Genomic DNA, 23,040 nt, shown 5'->3' on the forward strand with positions numbered 1-23,040 from the left:
CGCAACACAGCCTAGCGGGCGGATACCGATTGGGTTTTTATGTTTGGTTTGCATACCGCCAACGGGTATATGCAGTACTTCTACAAAAAACATACACAATTATGTTTGATGTATCAGATTATTCAAATTAAACAGAGTTAATAATGGAAATGCAAAACAGACACTGTACCAATTGCATTACTTAGTGTAAAACCTTTAACAATAAGTTTCTATATCTTAATTTAACGTTTTTGTTAAGACATCGAATTTTGAAGTATATTTTTGGACAACATATTTTACTTGTATTGCATTTTTTGTTGCTGTTTATAGTTTTTTTTTTCAACATTTTCATTGGTATTTCAATAACGTAACTGTAACATTTAAATGCAGTAATTTCATAATAAATGCAATTTATTATATGATTTTTATAATTTTTAGAGGACATTTATATAGTACATAAATGCAAATAGTCTATATAGTACATTTTTTAAGGTCATACGTATGGTCTTGAGAATATTAAACTCAATCAATAGATCATAATATTTGGTTGTTGATCCAGGAAGACAAATTCTACAATCATATAATAATAATTTGATGGATCATCAGTCACATCATAAAGAGTTTTACCTCCTTATGTCACTTTAAGAAAATATTTATTAATAACCAAGCATGTTGGTTATTCTGTTTCATTATACTTATATCTAGTTTATATAATTACATATCATATTAAAGTGCGTCGAAAGGTGTTGTGTATAACATAGCATACAAACGATTCAAACAGGTTATAGACCAAGCCTAACTAAGATTTAATTTTTAAATAGTCTAACGTTAAAATATGACTAGTACTAACAAGGAAACCGATCATTTTCGCACCAAGTAAGCGCAGTAGGGTCGCTGAAGTTGAACTTTAGAAATCCCAATTAAAACTTTTGCTGTGGTAGTTGACAGCTGGGCTTCGTGGCTTTAAACCTTTCACTTTATTGTAGTTCAATTTAACTTCATAGAACAAATTATATTGAACGTTGTTGCTATAAATTTTATTATTTGGCTTCTACATAAACTACAATAGTTTCTTCAGCTATCACCTATTTTAGAGTTCTAAAATCTTAAAATATGTAATATTGATACCTAAATTGTAGGGGGTACTTAAAAACTAAAATTTAGATAAATGTATAACTCTACATGAAATAAAAATAAGTGAATTTTTGTCTTGAAAATTTTAATACATTGATAGCACAAACTTAAAATCGCCAATGGCGGAGTGTAGCGGATATGGCGGTTATCGCAAGACAGGTAACCGTTGAGCGATCCTGTCCTTGCAAGCAGTCTGCCTGCCAGGCCATTGGTGGTGGTTCGGAAGTCACCTTTAAGCCGTTGGTCCCCAGGTTAAGTGTTAGAGAGGGCTTCTTAGCTCTAACTTCGCCTGGTAAAAATAAGACATTCTTTACTTTTTTTAACTTGCAAATAAAAAGATTTTCAATTCAATTTTTGGATTTTACGCTTCTTATGTACGAATATTTGATCAATTTCTGTATATAACAGTATAATTCAATGATATAGATTTAATCTATACAATTTTAAGTATGCAGAAATACATGTTGCGTTCAAACCTATTGTTATCCTACAACCTTAACTTGAAATTAATATATCTCTTGTAGAGTTTAGGAAAGATAAAAAGTAGGACACATCCAAAACTTAATAATAAGTTGATGGAACACTACTTTTAATTTCTGTATATTTAATGTTGAACTAAATACATTACCAATATTTTGAAATTCTACTTCACCAACTAATTGGTATACACAACGTGAACCACAGACTGTTAAGTTAGCTGCAGCCAAATCAGGTCAAGAGCAGACAATATCTGAGTAACTGCTTCTGTCTTGGTTTAAGTCCTGATTGTTATTCCTGCTCGAGTCTCGTCTCTCAAGTTCACTCCACTACATTAGCTGCAGACAATCATGTCAAGAGCAGACAATATCTGAGTAACCGCTTCTGTCTTGGTTTAAGTCCTGATTGTTATTCCTGCTCGAGTCTCGTCTCTCAAGTTCACTCCACTACATTAGCTGCAGACAATCATGTCAAGGGCAGACAATATCTGAGTAACTGTTTCTGTCTTGGTTTAAGTCTTGATTGTTATTCCTACTCGAGTCTCGTCTCTCAAGTTCACTCCACTACATTAGCTGCAGACAATCATGTCAAGGGCAGACAATATCTGAGTAACTGCTTCTGTCTAGGTTTTATGTCCTGATTGTTATACCTAATCGAGTCTCGTCTCTCAAGTTCACTCCACTATTTTAGCTGCAGGCAATCAGGTCAAGGGAAGACAATATCTGAGTAACTGCTTCTATCTTAGTTTTAAGTCCTCATTGTTATTCCTGCTCGAGTCTCGTCTCTCAAGTTCACTCCACTGCCATAGCTGCAGACAATCAGGTCAAGGGCAGGCAATATCTGAGTAACTGCTTTTGTCTTGGTTGAAGTCTTGATTGTTATTCCTGCTCGAGTCTCGTCTCTCAAGTTCACTCCACTGCAATAGCTGCAGACAATCATGTCAAGGGCAGACAATATCTGAGTAACTGCTTTTGTCTTGGTTTAAGTCTTGATTGTTATTCCTGCTCGAGTCTCGTCTCTCAAGTTCACTCCACTGCAATAGCTGCAGACAATCATGTCAAGGGCAAACAATATCTGAGTAACTGCTTCTGTCTAGGTTTTATGTCCTGATTATTATACCTAATCGAGTCTCGTCTCTCAAGTTCACTCCACTATTTTAGCTGCAGACAATCAGGTCAAGAGCAGACAATATCTGAGTAACTGCTTCTATCTTAGTTTTAAGTCCTCATTGTTATTCCTGCTCGAGTCTCGTCTCTCAAGTTCACTCCACTGCAATAGCTGCGGACAATCATGTCAAGGGCAGACAATATCTGAGTAACTGCTTCTATCTAGGTTTTAAGTCCTCATTGTTATTCCTATTCGAGTCTCGTCTCTCAAGTTCACTCTACTATTTTAGCTGCAGACAATCAGGTCCAGGGCAGACACTATCTGAGTAACTGCTTCTATTTTTGTTTAAGTCTTGATTGTTATTTTTCCTCGAGTCTTTTCTCACTACAATATTTCAATATTAGTTTTAATATCATAATTGAAAGCAATAATTAATTATATCGGTGATTAAAGATTTTTTCAAAATCCATGATTTGAAATGATAGTATGGTATCACACCTTTGAAATTTAAAGCTAATTATACAGGTTTGTAAAAAGGTTTTTAACCCAATTATTCTTCAATAGTTGGAAACTGAGCCAAAGAATTTTAATTCAAATTATAACGTGCTTAACATAAAAAAGTAAAGATACTCACAAATATTAACCACAATTAATTTAGTCATGATTTGAAAGTTTAAACTAACAGAAACATTTACTCCATAAAAAAGTCTGAAATAAATAAGGATCTAACGAATTTCAGAAATATTAACGATATTATTCGTGTACGAAGTCTAAGAAAAGTAATTATACGAACTTAGTAATTGATGTTTAAACTAAACGAAATTTCTTCTATACTTTTAAATTTGTTCAACAAGTTACAACAACTCGCTGCAAATTATTTCCAGTTCAGACATGTTCAGTCCCTGTGGCCACTTAATCTTAATTACATTCATAAATAAAGTTCAAACTTAGCTGTTGGAATTGATCTACAGTAAGTATCTTGATGAATACAATCTCATTGAAGTAGGAATAAGTTTACTGTGCAATAACTTATTGTTATTGATAAATAATATTTATGAACAAATTTACCTTTAAGTTTTTAGACTCAGGAAACTACCAGAAACTGTCAAAATCTTTTCATGTATTTTATGAAGGAGATAAATATTAAGATATCTTACTTTAAAACTACATTCTCAATTCATTTTTATTCACACCCTTTTATGACATCTACTGTAAGACTGGCATTCTGTTCTGTGCATTGTTCTTCAAACACATTTGGTTCATCTTGCAACAAAACATTTTCTGCTTTTGATATAAATTTATCATTTTCGTCTGGTATTTCATCTTAGTAGCAAATGGTTTAGCACATTTAATACCTCCTCCTTAATCTAAGGTTTGTATTAATCAACCTCTTCTTGTGGTAGATGAAAGTATATAATACTAGTTTATATTTATTATTATCTAACTCCAAAACATTTCTGTTTATATGTTTTGCATCGTTAATGACAACAGTACTTCTGCGTGCAAATCCCAGCTCAGATGCTAAATAAAGGATAGAGTCTAGGTGAGTCCTTGCTTATAATCTATGGCTTGTAAGGAATAAGTCGTGTTAAACTCAAAAGTTCAATAACGATTCGCTGTCAACCTTTTGGGAAAATTGCGATCCTAAAGAAATATTTGGAACTTGTCCTCAGTTTCTACTATTCCAACGAATTATCTTTGGTCACAAAATTTGGTCTAAAACAGTTATACTCTGATGCTGTATATTCTTGAATCATTTACAACCTATCTGTTTATGAAATTGAATAATTTCAATCAAATTATATACCTATGTTTGCTATATTTTTGGATAAACTTATACAGACATCTGACTTCATGCAGATATGATCACATGTTAAAGGTCTGTACTATAAAAGTGTTGTAAAGTGAATACTTTTATAAAGACGGGATGTGCACTGATAGCATAATTATGTTGCACAATATTGAAAATAATTATTGTTCCTTACGTCCCACTAGTACTAGAACACTAACACATCATTTTATAGTTATCCACTGTATACTAGCGAACACATAGAAGCACAAGAGATAGAAAAACCAGCGGAATGCTAATGTGACAAGGAGTGCAATTACATGTCTAAAACTACCTAAAAATGGAAAATACTACTTTGAAAAACACTCTCTCATACAGATAAAAAAAGTGCAAACAGAAAATAAACCAATAAATAGTTTTAGGTAATAAGAAATCATAAACATATGGTTGGATTTCAAGGAAAATTTAAGAGTCCATTGTGGAAAAATTATTACAAAAGTTGACATAGATAAATAATAAATATAAATACTCTTTTTTAACTATTTTTTAAAATTTTCATTGTGTCTTAAAAGAAAGTAAACAAATAAATACATGTAAAATTTATAATACCAAATAAAATCTTCCGTAGGTATGGATTTCTTTAATTAATATTGTTTAAAATCAAGAACGCATCGAATGCTTGTAGTTCTTCCTCGAAAAGATGATGTGAGTAATAACTTTAATTGCTAAAATAGTTAAATATATTTATTCATTTTTTGGACTGAAACTGACAGTCTTTATAAAGACTACATAAGACGTCGTAATAGTTTAACAAAAACTTTTCAGACAAGAAACTAGTTTAACTTTTTACTTTGCAAATATTTAGCATCGAATTAACATGTGTCACAAGTTTTAATATATTTAGACTTTATATACACGTAAACAAAGACTCGTAATGTTTGCAAGTATTTTTAATCATGCAATACTTTTATGAAACACAAGTGTACCGAACAACTCGCCTGTAGATTGAATCTTGTTCAGTGAGGTGGCGATATTACACGACACGAGAACTTAGAGCCGCCGCGACACAAGCCAATATGTCAGCCAGATTGTTTCCTGGCTTACAGTTTCCGCTTACATATTTATGAGTAGCCTGTGGCTTATGTCACAGCTGCACTTGGCAGTTATCAGGACTTTGATTAAATTCTGAAGAAAATTATAAACTCAATCATTAAAAACAGTCTTTTATTATTGAAATAATATCCAAGCAGCGAAAATCGTATTATACTTCTAACTATCGTTAATAACAAACTTTAAACAATAATAAATGGATTATACCGTTTTAAACTCTGATGTTGAAACTAATATTAAAATAATGTTGTGAACTTGAGAGACGAGATTCAAGCAGGAATAATAATCAGGACTTAAACCAAGACAGAAGCAATTACTTAGACTGGTGTGGCTCGGCAGATATTGTCTTCCTCTGACCCGATTGTCTGCAGCTAACAAGGCGCATCTGTGGTTTACGCATTACATATCAATTAGTTGGTAAAGTAGGATTTCAAAATAATATGGTGTCGTAATTAGTAATTCTTCAAAATGTAATTCTACACCGATATTTAAACAGTATAATAAAGTATAACTTACGAGTATAGTACCCTTTTGGATTTTTGTTTTGTAAAATTACATATAAGTTAAATCTTAATAAAAACAACGGAACTTGTTATTTTTAATTATTAGTTAAAGAAAAATCTCCATAGGCAACAATGGTCTATTGTGGTTTAATGCTGATTTTTTTTAAAAACTGTATGATATTAGTTAGATCATTATTATTGTAGCAATCATCAAATACTTAGGTATTTGAGGGCCGAACAACTCCTTTGAAGTCGAAAAAAGTTAGATCGTACCATGTTAGTACGAACAAACTTTTATTTAACTGTAGATGGAATCGTAGTACATACGAACCCAAGCAACGGTCATTCAAAAAGCAAAGGCACTTGACTATCGGCCTAGTTACATTGCATGTCACACAAATCTTCAAGGCTAAGGAGCTTTTTGTTTCTGAACTACTTAAACGCACAGTTGAACGGGATTTGAGTAAGTTTCTCATTTATTTAACCTAATAATATTTTATACACATCCCGACCTCTACGGCATCTGTCACGTTCGTAATGATCTGTCAATTTTAATCATCCTCATGGCCGAAACGTCCGAACGTTTCCGAGTATCTTTGCTAGTCATAACTTCCACGTTCATATTATGTTTTAAAAAGCATAAAATATAGTACAATACTTGCTATTATCTTATTACATTTATTAACCTTCAAACTCTTTTAAGGTTCAGGACAGCAGCTAATCTAAGTTTTGGGGAGGAGACATATAATTGTTGTCTAAAAAAATTCTGGTAAGTGGATTAGTAACAGAGGATTTTTTACATTTATAACACATAACATCACAAGATAAGGACAATATAAAGTTTGAGTGTCGATAACTCCCACAATTTCTAACTTCTTTCAACCACACTTGGCATGATGCCTTGGGACTTTTCAAATAGTTTACGTAATAAAGATGACCGTTCCATTATGTAAATAATTACTTTGACTAACACAAAATATAGATAGATCTGTAAATGCTAAACAAGCTTTTTACTGTTAATTAATTATACATTAATTTAGTTTCTTTTTTATAAAAACTGTTTTAAAAGTTCAGATAGTGTATGAATCTTTATAACCGGAACCACTAAAGTGATTATTATGTAAGTTTTGTTACTTTATTGGTTATTAGTAAACTAAACTAGAAATTGTCTTCTCAATTGTTATTCTAGTATGTGTTTCATATCCCGTAAGATTTTAATATGAGGGTCATCAAAGCCCTTAGAACAGAAATAATAACATAATAGCTATATGATTTAAATGGTTTTATGGTTTTTATAACAGAATCTAAACAAACAACTAGTCAAAATATCACTTTATAACGCCTTAGGATATTGTTTTGTGCAGAATAGTTTGAACACTGTAACTAAATTCATTTCTTGGAAAGCAGTTTAGTTTTCAAACTATGGTTTCAAATATATAGAGACTAAAACATTTGTTAAACAAGTCTTAAAATTAATTAATAAACTACAGTTTTAACACATTTTATTTCATACAAATTTCTTTGTAGCAAATTTATACTGCATATTTTTTTACTGCTTACTGAAAACCTCATAAAGCCACAAAAATACAATTATATGCATTTTTGCGAATGTATTCACTCTTCTTTTCAAATGATTTCAATACAGGTGGTTTACGTGAACAACTTCAAGAAATTACGTAATTTTTGGATAACGGAGGCTTGTTTTACCTGTTTGAAAATAATTGAAATATTTAAATAATATAAGATGATATCAATATAAATAAAAAGTTTGTATTTGAAACAGTATCGGCTTCTAAGATTTAAAATATTAGAAAAGTCTGGTTTCAACAGGACTCAGTAGGACCTGAGAGCTATTACAAATGCAATCCTGTTGTTCTATTTTGATCCTAGACTAGTGTGTGTTTTTTGGTAAATAACCCACATGAGGTGAACATTTAGGTTATTACAACTAGAGCTAAATAACCACGTGACCGTGTGGCGGGTTATTTCATCATACTCCCCGCCTCACATCGTTGTCTCCTGTTGAGGAAATGACATCGTGTTATCAGATAAGTCTCCTGACGCTGGCAATATTTTAACACTCACAGTGTCACATGCACCATATAAGCCGATATGTCAACCGATTGTTTCTCTCCTTAACAGTTTCTTACATTCATTAAATTTATGATCCTTATCTTAAAGAATGGTTTTACTTTCACCCTGTTTTTCATGTTTTATGTAATGTGTCACAAGGAAATTGAATATAAGTGGCAAAATTACTGTATTCTTAAAAATCTGTGGGTTACTAAGTCAACTTCCTATTATTTCAAACTTACCCGTTTATTAAGATTAGTTCATTCATTCATTCATTCATTTATTTCCAAACAATTCATGAATACAAATTGACTTATAAATAGTAAAACGAAAATTGGAATAATACCTGCAGAGACTCACGTCTGTGTGCAGGATTAGAGTTCTTAAGTCAGTCCAGGAGCACTAATAAACTTATTTAATTGAACTTTGCTAGCTTACATTAACATTAAATAAATGAACTTCTAAATGTGATATAATTTTAAACTAAAACATTGTATACATCCTACATAATATATAAGGAAAAAAAAGTAAACACGACAATCTACGATATTCTATTAATTAATAAAGCTAAGGAGAGAGTTAATCCAAGAACTAAGAGGAAAGTTATATACGTTACTGTCAGAATAATCGGAGCTAGTCAAGCCAATCATATATTATGACACAGAACAGGTGCAAGGACGCGCGTTACCGTACTTTTTGGTTGTGTGTGTGTGTGTGTGTGTGTGTGTGTGTGTGTGTGTGTGTGTGTGTGTGTGTGTGTGTGTTGTGTGTGTGTGTGTGTGTACGGTGACTGAATGAGCGATCCGCTGCTGTGCCCAGGCTGTGTGTGTGTTGTGTGCCCAAACACTCGCCCACCTCCGCTTGTATGTGTGTGGTGTGTGTGTTGTGTTGCAGCGTGCGACCACCCTCGTGCGTGCAGTCGTGCATCAGTTGTGTGAGATTCCTATAACGGTGTGGTGAGCTAAATAAAACGAATTATTAATTTACCATTAAGTGTTCGCGGTCTGAATGAATATCAAATCCAAAAATTTATATTTCCGCTTGTAAGTATGTATGGGAACTTTCTTGGAACATTGTATTTTTATTATTACGAATATATATTAATAGGGACTTAATAAAGAGCTGTCTTATATTTAAACAGGAAACCGCTCAAATAATAATTCAGTAGGATATCTTCTGTTTTTCATAAGGATAACTTTCATTATGGATCTTGAGCAACCGCCAGCGGCTCGAGAGTAAAACGAAGAGGCCGCCGCCAAATAATACTGCAGCGTCGACTGTTTACATAAGGCGATAACTTTCATTACTGACCAGCGGACAGAACCTGCGCAGCTGTCGAGAGTAGACATGGCGAAGTACTAAGCCTCCATAAATCCCTACACTGGACCAGCGGACAGAACCTGCGCCAGCTGCATGAATGCATATAATCATGGTCCGAAGCCTCTTTTTTACATACTGGACGTGTGGGAACCCAACTTAGCTTCCGATCGATAATTACTCCCAAGTACTTGTATTGTTCCACACGCTCAATAGTGCCACAGCCGCAAGCTATCGCAACGGTGGTCACCGCAGGAGTGCATCCTCAGTTGCCCTCGGTCCTGGATCGTTCTTCATGAAAATCGGTAGGTGTTTTGTTTTGTCAACGTTTACGCTCAGCACATTGTGGTCAAACCAATTCTTAATTCTCATGAGATCCAAGGACACGTGGTCATATGCCTCCTCCCAAGTGTCACCAGTTGAAACTAAGGCCGTATCGTCCGCAAATAGAAATAATTTCCCTTTTAAAATCAATTTTGACAATGTTGTTTATGTAAACACTAAACAGAAGTGGTCCTAGGGTACTTCCTTGAACTACACCATAGCTTACAGGTATGGTGTCGCTATTAATATTGCTGATAGAAAAACCATTTGGGTTCTAATTGTTAAAGTAACTGTTAAACCAATTAAGAGCGTTGTTTTTAACTCCAATAATTTCCAGTTTTCTAATGAGATTTGTTCTATCAACGGAATCAAAAGCCTTAGCTAAGTCTAGGAATGTAACTATAACATGTTTTTTTTTCTCCAATTTTATGTGAAATTAATTTAGTAACGTCAATTAAAGCATCGGATGTATTTTTTTCTTCTCTAAAACCATACTGTTCTTTAGCTACAATGTGAAATTGATTTAGGTAACTCGCTAACTGATTTTTTACACATTTCTCGAGAATCTTATCAATTGATGTCAAGAGTGAAATTGGTCTATAATTACTGTGTTGTGATTTCTGGCCAGACTTATATATAGGAATGACTTTAGCGATCTTAAAAGCGTTAGGAAATTTTCCGGATCGTATACTTTAAATTTATTACGTGGAGAAGAGGCTGTGCCAATTTGCAAAGATTGTTTTTAATTAAATTTGTTGGAATTGCATCCCAACCAGGAGCCGACTGCGCTCTTAAAGAATTTACGACCCTGAAAAGTTCTTGTTGAGTGACAGGCCTCAGTTCAAACACGGCATTCAAAGCGTGGTCAGCGTCCTCGACTTCAGAAGGCCCACTGGGGTTGAGCTTGCCCGCCAACGCGACCTCACTGAGGACAAAATAAACATTAAATTCGTCACATATGGTTTTCACATCTTGAGGTGTGGCCGGGCCGCCGCGCGCACAAAAAAGCTTCAATCGGGAACCGTTCCTTTCCGCCGGGGCTTCCCGCAACCTCTTTCACCACAGCCCAAAACTTCCTATCGTCACCGGCAGTTCCCACCATTTTATTTTGATAAAAAATGTATTTAGCCCGTTTAATAGTTGCGTGGAGAGTGTTTCGGTAACGTAAATATCTATTACGCAGATTAACGTTAAAAGGTTCCTTATTCAATTTAGTATGGAATTGATCCCTACGCCTAATTGATTGAATGATTCCTAAAGTTATCCAACATTTTATTGTTTTCCAAAATTTTATATTGAGCACATAAAGGCATTTGGAGTTAACTTGCCTTTTTGGAAATCCCCATATGGCGACATCTACAGGAGGCCTGGAGTTCCCATAGTTTTTAAAATGGTGCTGGAGGACGAATGTCCCCAGAAGCCGGGAGCTCCCAGAAGTTAAGGGCTCCTAAAAGCATACAGCTTGACAGAGGCCGGGATCTTAGAGTGATGCAGAGTTAGTTCAAACATTGATATAATAGGCTAAACTTCTATAAAATCCTTAGAAGTCCATATTTTAAAGTAAGGATGCCACATTAGGGTTTAAATATATTATTTACACAGAGCTTTTATGTACTTTAAAGTACACTAATTTTGGTTTAAAGGGACGGTTATAGTGTAATGACATAAGTTTCTGTAAACTATTCTTATGAGCAACCAAAATCTAAATCTTGTGGCGGGTAAGCCAAAACGTCTTGTTTTAGTGTATATTTGTTTAAGCTTTCGTCTTGTATTTGTACATTATTGTGGTTAACGCTTATAATGTTATTAATATGAGTACAAATTTGTGAGGTGTTTTTCTGTCTTTATATCCAAGTTATTGTATTGGCATTTAGTGGCACTACTTACAAAGATGAACGGTTTACCAAATGAAAACCTTCTGCTTAATGCCAATGTCAATATTATACTAGCAATTAGGTTTTAGCGTACAATAACCAAATAAACTATCATTTTATATTCACTGAATATAGGAACTGTCGTTAGTTACATGTCAAAACTTCAATTACATTTTGCTATGTAATTTTAAGTTTTAATTTTTGTTTCAAAGGTTTTTGAAATTATAATTAGTCAAGCGAAAAAAATGTATCATTTTACTATTGGAACAAAATAAAATAAACCATACGATGGGAAACTTTTTGCAGTAAATGGTCTATTAAATAAAGTGATCCTTACTGTTATATTTAACAAGAGAAACTCCATTTAAAGCTTGTGCTATCCAAAGGATTTTACTTTTCTCATGATCGGGAATATTTAAATAATTAGTACTTTAGTTCTATCGTGAGAACTTTCTAACTCATGTTTACTATTATAAATTATTCCATTATATATCCAACCTCCTTTTATAAAAAAAAGTCTTAAGAAAAACTTTGATTTACTATTTTCATCTACTAAACAGAGACCTAATAGATCATGCACTATATACGGTTTTTGTATCGTCTCATACAGTATAATTTTAGAACATTAAAAAACTGTGTTGTTCTTTTTACCTTACCAAAAAAAACTACTGAAAATTCTTTCATGTTTGTCATAAAGAAATACAGAAAATCAGAATTAAAGAATGTGCTGTAAAGTTGCCTCCATATAATTGAAAAGCTAATAACTATGTAAATTTCCTCCTTTTCAGAGTAAAAAAACGAGTAACATTTTGTCCTGTGCAATCTAAATAATTACTTAAAAAGTAGTTGTGGATCCATTAACTCTAGAAGTAACTGTAAAACTGTTAGAACTGTTTACTCAATGTAATTTTTTATCAGTTAGAGGGTGACATTCCCCGTCAAGATGAGAGAATGGCAATATATTTTCTACTGTCTTCTATATTCATATTCCTATTCATAGTTTTATTAGAACATGTTGGAGTAAATATTTATTTTAGCCTATCGTTAAAAATCGCATTTGCTATTAGCATTCTATTAAGCATTTCTGATAACACATCATTGATTTATCATAACATTTTTTTAACAAATTGAAACTTCAAAAAAAATTGAACTTGAAGTTTCAAACTTTTACAAAAAACAGCATATCAGTCCCATACTAGACACTTCCGTGTAAAATTGTCTAAACACCTCCACCGAGAAACATAAACATAACTACACTTCTCAGATACCATCCTATTTAAACAAAATGATCAGCCAAAGTACAATATTTTGAACCATCATAATACTTTCTTCATTGCGTCTTTGTATTTTTAATGACAGCTGGTAAACATGAAACGAAGTGAAGCATATCTGTTATCTAGTATGCATTTTCATTCATTGTTTATTACTAAGGACGCATATTGTGCTAGCTGGGCTTTACAGAGACTAGGAGTGTCACCATGTGGTTTGACGGTGCCTGATCAGGCAACCTCGGGGGAAACCCGAGGGCCATGAGCCGTTCTGGTTGCCCAGTGCCATGCGCGGGTTTGAATCTTCAAACTATACATTGCAGAAGTGCATATTACTTTAGTGTTTAATTTATTTCCGTACAGCATTTAATACATATTTATTTGCTTGTAGTTATGTGCTGTCTGGTAAATTGTACATTTATTTATTGTTGATACCCGTTATATTTCATTGTTATTGCTTGATATTCAATTTACGTTTTATTGCTTTGTTTGTTTATATAGAATATTGCACGTTATCTCATTATATTTTATTACTTCTTTTATTTAGATAGTTTAATATATGTCATTTTAAAAATGTTATGAATTACTTAATATAAATTTAAACGTAATTCGCCCACTGACTTAAATGTAACATTGTGTACAATGGGTATAAGGGAGTTTTCAATGTGGTATAAATAGAATGTGTATAACTAAGAACTTTCACAAGACATCCAGAGATTAGGGAATTATATGTATTTTAAATTTATTAATTTTTCCCCGCACGCAGTCTTGTGTTGCATGAGCACTGTAAATTATCCTCTCTTATTATTGAATAAGATTTTGTGACAATATCGCCATTCCTTTTTAATATGTTTCAGATTGCAAAATAATGCATATGGAAAAATAAGATATATTTTTCAAACCTTTATTAAATTATAGATCCTAAACGAGTTAATTAAACACATTTAAGAAGAATACATACTAAGTGATACATTAAGCTTTATATTTCAAGACAATATTTTGTGCTCTATGTGCATTTTATAGATTAACTGATGTATTAATATGTTATTATATGTGGTTTAAGCCGCCGGCATTATAATTTTATATTTTAACGTATAGATGACATGCAATGTTAAACCTTTCGTTTAATGCAGAGTTGGACAGCTCGTTTCATTAATTGGTTCTAGTACTTGGTAGTAATCCTGTTTCCCGAAGAGTACGAAAAGTTCCTGAAATTGTTTTGGTATCTGGAATCCTCCTATTAGGGTAACGTAGTTCATATTCTTCTACAGCAGCTTTAGCATTACCATTACAGTAACCCAAAATAAAAACCATATCAGCGTATTCCTCTGATGTAAATAAGTAAGGGCATTTTTTCGCTGAATAAACAATCGAATTATAACTCACAGAAAAATTGCATTTAATAACACGATTCACAGAACCCGATCTCCTGCTGTAGCTTGCAAAACACCACTAATACACAGTTCTAACGTAACAGTACAGAATACCATTGTTGATCAGCTGTTATTCGTGCGTTACCAACTTAGAAATTGATGAAACAAAAAACTGCATTTCGATGATTAGTAAACAATAATGGGAAAATGTTTGCTTCATTTATTTTCGAACATTTGCCATCTGCCTTAAATTAATTAGTGATGGGCAACCCTCAACTCAGCTAATAGCTCAGAGGTGCCTATCCATTGTACTTTTTGATGTAATTTTTTGTGTGAACAAATTATTATTGTAATGTACTTTGGAAATAAAGATTCTTGATTCTTGATTTTCTTGATTTGATGTAAATTTTTTATTTAAAAAAAGTACAACGTAATAAAACATGATATTTTTATTCACAAACAAATTTATTTAACAGTTAATCTTGTTTTCTCAATTTATTCTCATCATTAAGGAACAAACATTTTGTTTTTGTTTTATTTTAACTAAATACCGTACGGTATTTCTTTAACAGCTAGTAATGTATTATACAGAATAAAATCGATTTTTTGGTACTTATTTCTGTTTTATTTTTAGACGTTTGATTATATCAATTTTCTCAGAATTAAATTCTCTACAATTAATGTTTGTTGATTTTATGTATTTATTACCAATTTAACAATTGTACATCAAACTTAAAAAAACATTGTTTCGTGCCCCAATTTTTTGCATTTAAAAACCCTGAATCCCTCAAAAACTACTACAGGTACAGTTCTGAAACCTATTTTATTAGCTTTATCAGGTAAAAGTACATAAGAATCCACGATATTTCTTACTTAATTAACCTTTCCAAAAGTTCAGTATGGCTTTATTTTACTCTTTACCCTGGAATTCAGGCGAAATCTTTCGCTAGCTGTAACTCGCTAACGAAGCGTTTTCGGACCTATGTTTATAATAACATTTTTTCATTATTTTTACTAGTTAAAATGTGCTGTAGAAGTGGGGGGAGAACTTCATGAATCGCCCTGTATTATTTGTGAATCGAAATCCTATAAATAAGATTAATAATCAAAAAAATAAGGAAGTATTTCCGTGTTCTAAAACTTTTGGAAATAATTATAAAAACGTGTCCATGTAAAATTTTTCGAAAAGCGAGCAATTTCGTTATGGCGTTAAAAAGGAAATCAAGTAGCTGTGTCCAATGACGATATAATAATTATAAATTTTACCAGCAATAATTGTGGATACAGTTTGTTTGACTTACAAAAGTTACAAAAAAAAGAAACTGTTTGTATCCAAAGTGTACCAGCTGAGTGTCTAGGTGTTCGTTAAGAATAGGGCATTATTCTGTATGTAATTTTTTATTTTTTTTTATACTTTTGACAGTTTTTCAAATTATCATAATTATACCTGTTGTTTCTTGTCAGATCTTGTCATATACATGATTGATATAAATGTCGTGTTGGGCACCAACAACTTTTACAATGCTTTAACATTTGGTTGAAGCAATTCCTCTCATAAATATTAAGAATTATATTTTACAGTTTCATTTTCTTTATCTTTTAATCTTTAAAATTAAAATTAATTTAGTTTTAATGATTCAATTGTGCTAAACGATAAATACCCTATATCTGATAACACACGATGAAGCGAGGTGAGAGATTACAGTAACAGTATCACAGTGTCCCAGACATGCCTGGTGCGGACTGATGAGTTGTAAAACCTGATTAATGACCGATCTGCGGTCTCGAGACTAATTACAGCACGTTGTCCGGGGTTCACACCATTCGACTGCCTTGTATCTCCTGAGACCGCGATGTTGATAAATTGCATAGCATGAATAATGTTGGTTAATTTCTGTCTTAATGTGATTCGTTTGTCATTTATCGCTAATTAACAATTTTCATGTTGATGGTATTAATGTTGTTTTGACTTTCTATAAAAAATAAAATGTCATTTGCCAACATTTACTATTGAGCATATCTTTCTGTCCAGTCTTAGTTCAAATGTAATAATGGAGAGATTTATGATTGCATGGTAACTGTGGTAACATAGAATAGCTGACAAAATTTCTGTCCAAGTCTGGGAAAAGTGTATGTAAAATATTATTCTTATCAGATATTTAATGTGAATCTCATATTACACTACGCCTCTCACAGACCAGATTACCATCGGAGAAGGGTGGAATTATTCTATGACGACGACTGATATCTCTCATAAACGCTTTGGAATGAATGCCTTTTAATATATATATATATATATATATTTAACGTAAATAAAAGTCATTTGACAGTTATTTGGTCTTCCGATCATATGTTAGTTTGCTTATTTAAACGCATATGTGACAGATACGGCCAAATACAAAATAATTGAATCGGAAAAAGTAAGCGCTCTGTGGTGTAATGGTAGCACATTCACCCGACAAGTGAGAGATCCGGGTTCGACTCCCGGCGGAGCAAGTACTTTTTGCGATTCAATGTTTATTGAAATTAAATAAGGCTATTGCCATTTATAAAGTTTAACGTAAATAAAAGTCATTTGACAGTTATTTGGTCTTCCGATCATATGTTAGTTTGCTTATTTAAAACGCATATGTGACAGATACGGCCAAATACAAAATAATTGAATCGGAAAAAGTAAGCGCTCTGTGGTGTAATGGTAGCACATTCACCCGGCAAGTGAGAGATCCGGGTTCGACTCCCGGCGGAGCAAGTACTTTTTGCGATTCAATGTTTATTGAAATTAAATAAGGCTATTGCCATTTATAAAGTTTAACGTAAATAAAAGTCATTTGACAGTTATTTGGTCTTCCGATCATATGTTAGTTTGCTTATTTAAACGCATATGTGACAGATACGGCCAAATACAAAATAATTGAATCGGAAAAAGTAAGCGCTCTGTGGTGTAATGGTAGCACATTCACCCGGCAAGTGAGAGATCCGGGTTCGACTCCCGGCGGAGCAAGTACTTTTTGCGATTCAATGTTTATTGAAATTAAATAAGGCTATTGCCATTTATAAAGTTTAACGTATATATATATATATATATATATATATATATATATATATATTAAAATATATTGAAATTTCAGTTTTCAATGCAAACCCTTGAGTCAGTTTCATTACGGTAATACTAACTTCAACTTAAGCACTTGCAAGTCCTCAGGCCTTCCTGTTGACAAGGAAGACAGAGATACAGCAGACGTCCCGTTCCCAATCCTTCAAATAATACGCGAGTATCTTCTTTACTTACCTTCTTCGTATTTATCAACGAGAAACATTTTATTTCGTGTTTACTAGGAATTCTATAGGCAAACATAAAAAATATAAAACTCTATGTTCCCTGGAATGTTTCTCATTACAGTAAAGAGAGCAGTAAAGTTGGCCACTAAATATCATCATGTTATTTTTATGCAATTGCGCCATTACTAGCCTAAGATTAGTGAATTTTGATACTTTTAAAGTGCAAATACTGTATCTGGAGTATTAACGAATGCATAAATAAACTCTCCCTGCTAAGAGAAAGAGAGGCGTAGAAAAAGCTGTAACTAAAATGAAATTATCTGGACTGAGAGGGGAGGTGTTAACTATATGATAACCTGGAAGGCAGTATGACTAGAAAAAACTGACAGTTCAACACAACAATAAACTTTGACATTGTAACTAATTCGTTGAAACGTGTTTCTTCATATTTGTTTCATATTTTGAGATCGTTATGAGTAAATAGTTTCAGTTTGAAATAACAGAAGGTTCAAGACCTTTTCAACATTCTTCCTGTGTTAAGGTTTAAAATGAGAACAGTTTATTTTTCCCTCGTGGTAAAATTATTTAATACTGGAATTCCGGAAAGAGTGCTGATATTTTAAACGGCCGAAACGTGAATCTATTTTAAATACCTAAACAAGTTAAACGTCAAATTGAAGTTGAAATAATAGAGATTTGTTTCCCGAGTACCATGGAAGGTAACATTGACCTTAGCATGTACAGAACAGCTGCGCAGTGGCAGCCCGCTATTGAGACGGACACGCCTGGCGCCGCGCAGGTCACGAGGAAGATGTTTATGGCGCAACAGAAGGCACAGTGAGTTGTGTAGTACGCAGAATCGAGATCACCTGTTAGTATGCGTCGGTTTATGAGTTACGTATCGAGGTTAAAATTCGCTAGACAATAAAGAAATTCACCGCTGGTTAAAGCAGTTTCGTGACAAAGAAAGTGTGTTGAAAGGACATTAAAGAGCCATCATTTGTCCGACAAAATTCTTAGTCATGCATACGTAAATCGACAGGCCACGATGTTATTTCTAAAAGATTGACCTTACACTTACAAATTTCCGTTAAGATGTCATATAAAACTTGTCTTTCGCCCTACGCGATTTATCCTCAATGGGATAATTAACAATCCCGATTTTATTAAGAGGACTGGCCTCCTAGGAGAATAGATTTGACTTGTTTAGACCTTTTTTTGGGTTACGTTAAGAGAATTGTTTTATGATGTAAAAATTCGTAATTTGGCACTTTGCGTGGGCGAATTTCGGAAGCGATCGCAAATGCAACACAGAGATGCTACGTAACACCTGATGAGAAATCTACCACCGCTTAGAAATCTACAGAGCAACAAAATGGAACTCACATAGAAACGTATTGATGTATGAAAATAAACTTTCTCCTTTTCTCTTCAATTTGATGTTCAAATAGTTTAGTTACCTAAATACTTTTTAAGTAACGGCCGCTCATAATCCCGCCATTCTTTTTAGGAGACCCTGTATAATCCAAAACAAATTCATACAGTAATATTAGCAACATTATCTTGTAGTAGTATTTTACAACGTACTTTTTTAGTTTTATAAAATAAATCAACTCAAATTACTGCTATTCAGTAAGTGTAACATGGAAATAAAAGATTTAAATATATCAAAGTCTGTATAATCTATGAACTATTATTTGTTTAAAGTTTGTTTTAGAGTATGGAATCGTTGTGAAAATAATGTTTTTCAGAAGTAATATTTAATGATATAAGATATCAGTAAATCACACTACGTTTCGATATTTGTAATCTGATCTCTTCCTCTAGTGGATACCTAATCTGACACACAGCTGCAATCTAGTTAAGGGGAGGCGGAATCCCTATCTCTGTAATGCTAAAATAAGGAACATTTTCTCAAAAACTACTAAGCCTATTGTTTTGAAATTTTTGTCAGTTATTCATATGCCTTGCATACATAGCCTGAGTTTTTTTAAGTAGTTATATAAAAAAATAAGTATGTTTTAATTTTTTTCCCATGACACCTAAAAATATTCTGATTTTTTTTTTAAGATTTAATTTTTTTTTACCAAATTAGTTAACTTAAGGCCACAAAAAAACTCAGGGTGTGTCCAACTATTACATACATATTGTGTAAAAATTTTAACTCTCTATCTTCAGTATTTCCAGAAAAAATGTACCTTATGTCAAAAAAATATTGATTTTCGGAAAACGGCTAAAAACTAAAACTGTGCATTTATTTACTTACATTAGTACATTCCACTCTTATATGCAGGGTTTTCATCTTCCACATCTTCAAGCCTTCTCTTCAGAATCCTCTCTTTTCTTCTTGCCAGCCTCAAGAAGTCTGAAATGGCTTTTTCAGCTCTTCGGATGCGTTCTGAGTCTAGAGATTTCATCGCGTTTATTAATCGGACACCAGGTTCAAGTCCCATTGAGTGCAGAACTCTGCATTTGGTAACCTGCCCATCATTGTAACTGGCCACTGCCTCATATACACCAAGTTCCAGGGTTTTAATAGTCACAAAAGTGTTTTTAGGAACCCTTGACCATATCACACTATTAACACTCTCGTTCACATTTTGAGTTGTTCCGTGTAAACACTTTTTCAGCAAGTCTCGATGGACCAACGCCTTAAAAGTTGGTTTGATTGCATTCATTATAGGCTCTGGTAAACTATTTAAATGTAGGCCTACTAGAGGTTTGTTTTCTGCTTTGGCTTTATTGTACTTTCACCATGATTTATTACCCTCTGTACATAGCAGATGTTGTGGTTTCTCATCTGATGAGCCTATGTGACAAAAAATAGCCCATATGGCCCTTCGCATCCCTTCTAAGTTAGTTTTGTTCTCTTTTATGGCTTTACCATAATAAGACTGGATTTGATCTATTTTACTGTCAGTTAGGCGATTTTTCCCTCCCAAACTTTTACCATCCTCTAGTTTTTTCTTTTTCATGTCCGTCTTTAGTGTACGTAGTCTTGCACCCATACGTTTCATAACATGATTCACACATTCTAATTTTTCTATTTTAGTGTTTCCATAGGGACTATTAGCAACTATACCAGAAAAACTATTGCTATCCCCATCACCTAAGTATTTCACATATTTGACATTGTACTTATCTATTGACCTGCTAAAGACATTTTTTGCACCCACGCCTTCCATGCTGCCGCTTGAGCCCTGATGGTTTGCTGCACAAGCTATCTCATGGTTAGTTTTATCCAGGCAAAGGCAATACTTGGATAGAACCTCAATGTCCATCACCTTGCCACTGTCAATGCTGGTACATGTGACCACACCATTTAGGGATTGGTGGCCTCTACGCTGCCACGTACCATCAAAACCCGCACATATGTCACGAGAATCCGTTTGCAGTTCAGGATTAGTTAATTTTCCCTCTTCAATTATAGCTTTATTTTCTTCTACAGCTCCTTCAACAGCTCTGGTCATAGATTCTAAAGCCACCTGTTTACATTTTTCGTGCAATACCGTGTTATAGGGTCGGAATTTTGTAGGAGGCTGGGGGAGGTTCAGGATGCCGCATAAAGTTTGCGCAGCGGTCTGACCTTTTCCAATGCATCGCAGGCCATACACTAATCTAATACGCGTATTTACATCAAAAAACTTCTTACTTGCTACATTAGGTATTTCAACCTTTTTAGAGTTGGTAAATTCTTCACAAAACTTAAAATGTGTGCAAAAGAGTTCTAGTTTCGTCACTAAGCCAACATAATTCATGGAACGCAACTGTAAACCATTTTTCTTTCAGTTTTTGCAAAGAGAACATTCTTGGAGTTTCTCTGATAGTATACTGATATCTATAATTTCATTCTTATAGCTATGATCTGTAGCATATTGGCTATACTCCGAAAAGTCAATTTTCTTTGATGAGCTCGACGCTTTGGTATGCCTAGGCCTAGGAGAGCTAGGAACACTAGCAGATGAATGTACAGGTACACCTTGTACTACCTTCTTTTTTCCACGTCGACCAACTCCTTTCCTGCTTTTAGTTGTTTTATAAGTAGGTCTTGGCATTATGAATAAATAATACAACCAATAAACGAAACTGTAAGAATCACAAACGTTAGTAAAAACTTTCACAGAAACTAATAACGTCCATAAACAATAACAAACAAACAGGTTATGTTTACAATATTTATTCCCTAGCAACAGAAGACAGTAAGCAGTTGTCTATATTCAATGTTGCCAAATGAAGCAAAATTAAATAGCAACAGAAATGATGGGTAGATATACGTATGTATGCAAGCGAAAATATTCTAGTAAAAACTGACCCTGCAACAAAAGTTCAAGGATTTATTTTGTAATGAAATATTTAGATAACCCAGGTGTATTATATATCAATAAACTCGGAAAAATGTATATTTTAATAAAATACAATAAAAAAAGTTTGAAAAAAAAATATTTTTTTTTTGTTCCTCCTCCCCAACAAAGAGATTATAGCATTGTGACGCGTATAAGTCAGGGACCACAACAAACTGTTTATGCGTCAATTCTATGCTCACATAACATAATGTCTAAAGCACGCAATTAATATAAACGAAACACCAGTGTTTGTATTTCATAAATTTTTCTGGAGATATCTTGTCCGCCTATTGTTCACAAGAACTGCCAAAATTCGCAAACTTTAAGTGATCCAATGAAGTTCTGTCTTGTTATCTAAAAAATACAAAGGAATCTCATGAATTTTTTAAAATTTTGAAACGTAAAACAAATAAAAAGGATACCATTTAAAATTCAATTAGAAGGGCTTATTGTCACAATTAATAGAATAAGTTGCGTTTTGAAACATATAATTTTAAATCACCTAGACCTTGAAATCACTTTGAGAATAAGAGTGTAGCAGATCATCAGATCTACACAGTTATAAGGGGGTAGTGACATTTTGATTACCCTGTATAACACTATACATAAAGATCGAAGGGTACTATGGTTGTAGTGTATTACTTTTCTCTCACTCACTATTTTCTCGGCCGCCCAATTCGTCTATCTATAACTATAAGAGAATATTACAGGAACTAAAACTGACAGCAGGACTGACATGTGCTCTTTATTTATGTAAATACACTGAAGGGGTGAAAACGTGAGGATGTGCCCAGGTTGCAAATATAAGGCAGACTTCTGATCAGATATGCACGTGTTACCCTTGGGACAGGGGTGGCACATCTTCACTTTGCTGTCTGCTGATAAGTCTGCTCTAACTTATACGTGAGGGGTAGAAGTAGTTCTTGTCTAGAAACGTTTTTTAAATATAAAAATATTGGTTTTGATAACTTATTTATCAGAACTTATCTTTTTTATTTGGAGATCTTTTTGTTATATAAGGAGATTAAGAATGAAAAAAACGATAAAAATTAAAGGGTAGAACATTTTGCAGACTTTAAATATGAAATGG

This window comes from Homalodisca vitripennis, chromosome 1 (genome assembly GCF_021130785.1).
Source record: "Homalodisca vitripennis isolate AUS2020 chromosome 1, UT_GWSS_2.1, whole genome shotgun sequence".
NCBI classification, from domain to species: Eukaryota; Metazoa; Arthropoda; class Insecta; order Hemiptera; family Cicadellidae; genus Homalodisca; species Homalodisca vitripennis.